Source organism: Sus scrofa, chromosome 12 (genome assembly GCF_054392235.1).
Source record: "Sus scrofa isolate SSC_HxYL_T2T_F1_AM1 chromosome 12, Sscrofa_HxYL_maternal_Yorkshire_Landrace_v2.0, whole genome shotgun sequence".
Taxonomy (NCBI): domain Eukaryota; kingdom Metazoa; phylum Chordata; class Mammalia; order Artiodactyla; family Suidae; genus Sus; species Sus scrofa.
In genome coordinates, this window is record NC_139394.1 from 37,656,465 (window position 1) to 37,662,994 (window position 6,530).

Consider the following 6,530-nt stretch of genomic DNA (forward strand, 5'->3'; position numbering starts at 1 on the left):
GCTGTGGCTGTGGCATAGACCGGCAACTGTAGCTCAGATTGGACCCCTAGCCTGGGAACTTCCATATACTGCAGGTGCATAAAAAAGCAAAATAAATAAATAAATAAAAAGAAGAAAGAAAGAAAGTCAGTCCTCACTATTAACCCTAATGATCCAATCACCAAAGTTTTGCTTCCCATCTCTGCGGCTTTAGCATCTGCTGGTCTAGAAGTCTTAGTTGCAAAGGGAAAAATGTTTTCCCCAGGAGACACAGCAAAGATTGCATTAAATTGGAACTTGAAGCTGCCATCTGGCCTTTTTGGGCACTGAATCAGCAGGCAAAGTACTGGCTGGGGTGATTGACTCTCAAGGGGAAATTGGGTGACTACTGCACAATGGGGACAAGAAGGGATGCTGCAGGAGACCCTTTGGGGTGCCTCATACTCCCCGATCCTCTGATTATGGTCAAGAGAAAACTGCAACAACGCTATTATGTATGTATGTATGTATTATTTTTGCCTTCTTAGGGCCGCACCTGCGGCATATGGCGGTTCCCAGGCTAGGGATCCAATCGGGGTTACAGCTGCCGGCCTGTACCACAGCCACAGCAACTTAGGATCTGAGCTGTGTCTGTGACCTACACCACAGCTCAAGGCAACGCCGGATCCTCAACCCACTGAGAGAAGCCGGGGATGGAACTTGCATCCTCATGGATCCTAGTTGGGTTTGTTACCGCTGAACCATAATGGGAACTCCAACAACCCTATTTATTTAGGCCGTGCCTGCAGCATGTGGAAGCTCCCAGACCAGAGACTGGGCACACACTGCAGCAGCAACCCAAGCCACTGTACTAACAATGCCAATCCTTAACCCGCTAAGCCTCCAGGGAACTCCAGTTTCATCCATCTTTTGTATTTTATGTTAATTTCCTCCATTTTAGTTGAGATGTTTTTTTCATGCTTGTTTGTTTATGCGTACGTATCTTTGAATGAGGGTCATTACAGAATTGTCTAATTCCCCATCCTGTTCATTTGGTCACTTTTTAGATTTCCCACGTGGTCCTTATTCAGGAAGGTTGGATGTTGTGATCTCTATGGTCTGTTTAGTCTTTCAGCTGCCTAAGGGAGGTAGATGCTGGGGTCTTGGCAGTCATAACAAATATTCCTCCACTTAGGATGGGATTAGGACCTGATATACTTCCCATAAATTGAAAATACATGTGATACACCTAACCAACCTAGCTCACCTTAACCGTGCTCAGAACACCTCCCTTAGCCTACAGCGAGGCAAAATCATCTAAAACAAAGCCTACTTTATAATAAAGTGTTATTTGCTGAATCCTGACTACGAAAGTGAAAAATGGAATGGTTGTCACAAGGGTTATTTAGTCTCAGGATCACATGGCCAGCTGGGAGCTGTGGCTGCTGCTGCTGCCCAGCCTCACAAGAGAGTGTTGTGCCAGGTGTTGCCAGCCCTGGAAAAGATCACAATTCAGAATTCAGTATATGGGAGCTCCCTGGTGGCTCAGAGAGTTAAGGACCCAGCATTTTTCACTGCTGTGGCTTAGGTTGCTACTGTGCTGCAGGTGTCATCCTTGGTTCCTAAACTTCTGCATGCTACAGGTATGGCCAAAAAAAAAAAAAAAATCAGGATATGGTTTCTCTGAATGCATATCATTTTTGCACCACCCAAAGTTGAAAAATAAGTCAGACCACTGTAAGTTGGGGACTTTATATTGGGAACATTCCCTGTGGCCCTTACTCACTAATGGCAGCGCCACCTAGATTTTGTGGTGGTCCCCTGCTGCAGGATGGACCAACAGCTTTGGTAAAAAGCAAAGTCCAGGAGACCTAGGGACTCCTTATCTGAGGAGTTAGTATGAGTTATCTATTGTGGCGCAGTGAATCACCCAGAAATATAGCGACTTAGGACATTATTATCTGCCGGTTTCTGAAGTTTGAGTTAGGGTCTCTCAGGAGGAGGTTGCCATCGAGGTGTTGGCCAGATGTCAGTCAAGGTCACAGTCTGCTCCAGGCTCAACTGGAGAAGGATCTGCTGCCAACCTCACTCACGGGGTTGTTGGCAAGACTCATTTCATCACAGGCTGTTGGACTGAGGGCCTCCCTCCGTTACCTGCCTTGTGAATCTCTTCAGAGGTCAGCCCACAATGGGTCAGCTTGTTCATTAGAGCACGCGGGAGAGAGAGAAAGTGAGCAAGACTTGTCACTATCCAATCCCAGCGCACCTATCTTATCACCTTTGCCCATTCTAGTCTTCCTTTTTTTTTGTTTGTTTTTTTTCATTTTCTGCTGCACCCATGGCATATGGACATTACCAGGCCATGGATCAAATCCCAGCCATATCTGTGACCTACAGCTACAGCAATGTTGGATCCTTAACCCACTGCGCCAGACTGGGGATTGAACGGGCGCCCCAACAGAGACAACCCTGATCTTTAACCCACTTTGCCACAGTAGGAACTCCTAGCTTATTCTCTTCTTCTTTTTTGCAGGGCTGCACCCATGGCATATGGAAGTTCCCAGGCTAGGGATCGAATTGGAGCTGTAGCCACTGACCTACACCACAGCCACGGCAACTCAGGATCCGAGCTGCATCTGCGACCTGTAGCACAGCTCACGGCGATGCCGGATCCTTAAACTACTGAGCGAGGCCAGGGATCGAACCCACATCCTCATGGATGCCAGTTGGGTTCGCTAACCATTGAGCCATGATGGGAACTCAGCTTGGTCTTGTCTTAAGAAGCAAGGCAGTAGGCCCTTCCCCTGCTGAAGTGGAGGGAATTATGCAGGCACATGAACACAGGAGGCCAACACAACTGGGGCCCATTTAGAGGCTTTCTACCAGTTGACTCAACACTCATTTTCTTTTCATTTAGGGCCGTACCTGCGGCATATGGAAGTTCCCAGGCTAGGGGTTGCATCAGAGCTGCAGCTGCCAGCCTACACCACAGCCACAGCAAATGGGATCTGAGCTGCATCTGTGACCTACACTGGAGCTCACAGCAATGCCAGATCCTTAACCCAGTGAGCGGGACCAGGGATCGAACCGGCGTTCTCATGGATACTAGTTGAGCCATGATGGGAAGAACTCCAACACTCATTTTCTCATCCGTGAACTTTTCTTATTAGGAAAAGGGTCAGAGGAGAAAGTATGGTGATGTGTAGTCGTTCCCCACGCCCCACACTCCTGCAGTGGAGGAGTGGGCTTCCCCATGGCCTTAGATTCTAGTCAAAATCCTTAACTAGACCCAGAAGACCTAATAGAACCAGGGCCCTCCTCCGCTCCTTGGTGTCTGTCTACACTTAGCTCTTTTCACTGCAGCCGTATTAGAAGCTGGGTTCCTTGAGAGGGCCCTAGAAACCGTACCCCTCTTTTTTTTCTTTTTCTTTTTTTATCTTTTTTCCTTTTTCTAAGGCCGCTCCCACGGCATATGGAGGTTCCCAGGCTAGGGGTCTAACCAGAGCTGTAGCCGTCAGCCTACACCACAGCCACAGCAACGCCGGATCCTTAACCCACTGAGCAAGGCCAGGGATCGAACCCACAACCTCATGGTTCCTAGTCAGATTCATTAACCACTGCGCCACGATGGGAACTCCCATGTACCCTTCTTCTTTAGCCAACTTCCAAAACAATGGAAAACCACACGATAAAGTCAGCAGGTAAGAAAACCAAAATAGAGTAGAGGACATAACCCAGCGTTGGCATCAAAACGCACTTGCTAACTCCCTGTCCCTGGTCTTGATCTTGGACCAGCCCCTCCAAGCAAAAGGTGCTGCCTGTAGGGCACGCACTGCCTCCTGGTCATCCTGGGAGAGAGGGGAAAAAACCCAAATCCCCAAGCCAGAATTGATGCTCGATTGGCTCTGTCCAGGCAAGAAATCGAGACCAACATCCATGCTCCATCGTGATAAATACCATGGGTTAGCTTTCAAGCTCCAGCCCACACTCATAAACCCCTTCCTGAAGGTAGAGCTCCAAAGCCAGAACTGTACTCAACAGATGCCTTTGTAGCTTAGGGTGCTGATCGTAAATAATGTGGAAATTAGATAGTGGCCCTTTTTTTCTTTTTCTTTTTTTTTCCCCCTGGCAAGCCAGGTTGTAGCATCATGAGATTTTTCTGCAGCAACATTCCAGCACCTCCCTGCCTATGAAGAAAGGGGTGCTGTGGTGGTAGCTTCTTGACTGAGGGCATCTGGACCCTGACTTACAACTGGGCAGGGGGGCTCTCTATTGATCAGTGGTTCCAGGGGAGGGCTCAGAGATAGGAGCAACATCAGTAGACCAGTTCTGCCATGTTCCTGAACTCACCCCTGAAGAGCTTATCCTCACGCTTATCCTCACGCCATCCTTATCTTCCTTATAATCTTTCCAATGACGAGTATTGATACTGATAAATCTTTTCCTCCCCAAAATATCTACCGTGGCTTTCTCCTGCACTACACTTTGAATGAGTCTGTAGTTTAAGGGGCTGACATTAGCTTGTGTGACTGTAACTTAAATGCCTGACACTCAACTTTTGATTGAATAAACACATCACCAGCTACACAACTACATAAAGAGCTAGGCCACCCCACCCATGAAGTTCTCCCTTTAGAAAGCTCTGGGTGACCTGGATAAGTCCTCAGTGTTTCTGCTTTTTCCCTTTCTGCTTATTACTTCCCACTCCCATGTTTTAATTTCACCAATAAAACCAATGTCTTCCAAGGCAATAGAAATAAAAGTGGGAGTTCCCATCATGGCTCAGTGGAAATGAATCTGACTAATATCCATGAGGATGCAGGTTTGATCCTTGGCCTCGCTCAGTGGGTTAAGGATCCCACTGAGCACTGCCATGAGCTGTGATGTAGGTCTCAGATGAGGTTCAGATAGGCCGGCAGCTGCAGTTCCGATTTGACCCCTAGGCTGGGAACCTCCATATGCCATGGGTACAGCCGTAAAAATACAAAAAAAAAAAAAGAAAGAAAGAAAGAAAGAAAGAAGAGCAAAAATAAACCAACAGAACCTAATTAACTTACAAGCTTTTGTACAGCAAAGGAAACAAAATGAAAAGACAACCCATGAAATGGGAGAAAATATTTGCAAATATTTTGACCAACAAACGCTTAATTACAAACTATACAAGCAGCTCATACAATTCTGCAACAACAACAAAAATGGGCAGAAGGAATAAATAGACATTTCCCCAAAGAAGACATACAGATGGCCAACAGGCACATGAAAATATGTTCAACATCGCTAATTATTATAGAAATGCAAATCAAAACTACAATGAGGTACTACTTCTCCTGGTCAAAAGGGCCATCATTAAAAAGTCTACAAATAACAAATTTCTGGAGAGGGTGTGGAGAAAAGGGACTCCTCCTACACTGTTGGTGGGAATGTAAGTGGATGCAGCCACAAAGAAAAACAGTAGGACAGTCCTCAAAAAAATAAAAATGATGTTGCTGTATGATCCAGCAATCCCGCTCCTGGGCATGTATCTGGAAAAAACTATGATTAGAAAAGATGCATGCGTTACAATGTTCACTGCAGTACTATTCGCAATAGCCAAGACATGGAAACAACCTAAATGTCCATTGGCAGATGAATGGATAAAGAAGATGGGGCACATATATAAAATTGAATGCCACTCAGCCATAAAGGAGAATGAAACAATGCCATTTGCAGCAACATGGATGCAACTAGAAATTTTCATACCAAGTGAAGTAAATCAGAAAGAGGAAGACAAATACCATATGATATCACATATGTAGAATCTAAAATATGGCACAAATGAACTTACCTACAAAGCAGAAACAGACTCACAGAGAAGAGACTTGTGGTTGACAAGGGGGAAGGCGGATGGGGGAGGGGTGGAGTGGGAGTTTGGTGTTAATCAGAGGCAAACTATTATATATAGAATGGATAAACAACAAAGCCCTGTATAGTGCAGGGAACTATATTCAATATCCTATGATAAACCATAGTGGAAAAGAATATAAAAAGGATGTATATATGTGTATAATTGGATCACTTTGGTGTACAATGGAAATTAACTCAACACTGTAAATCATCTATATGCAATAAAAAATTAAGATTCTAAATTTGCCAAGAGTGAGGAGTTCCCATGGTGGCTCAGTGGTTAACGAACCCGACTAGTATCCATGAGGACGAGGGTTCGATCCCTGGCCTCGCTCAGTGGATTAGGGATCTGGCGTTGCCATGAGCTGTGGTGTAGGTCATAGATGTGGCTCGGATCCAGCGTTGCTGTGGCTGTGGCGAAGGCCAGAAGCTGCAGCTCCGATTCAACCCCTAGCCTGGGAACCTCCATATGCCACGGGTGCAGCCCTAAAAAGACAAAAGACAAAATTAATTAATTTGCCAAGAGCTAACTCATACTTCAGTAGAAAATATAAGTATTTAATGCAAAATTCATCAACGAATAAATATGACTAGCAAAAAATTGGAAATTTATTATCTCGTTAGTAATAAGTAGAAATTAGTAGTTTCATTTACTACATACTATGTGTACCCTGTAACGTCTGTCTAGT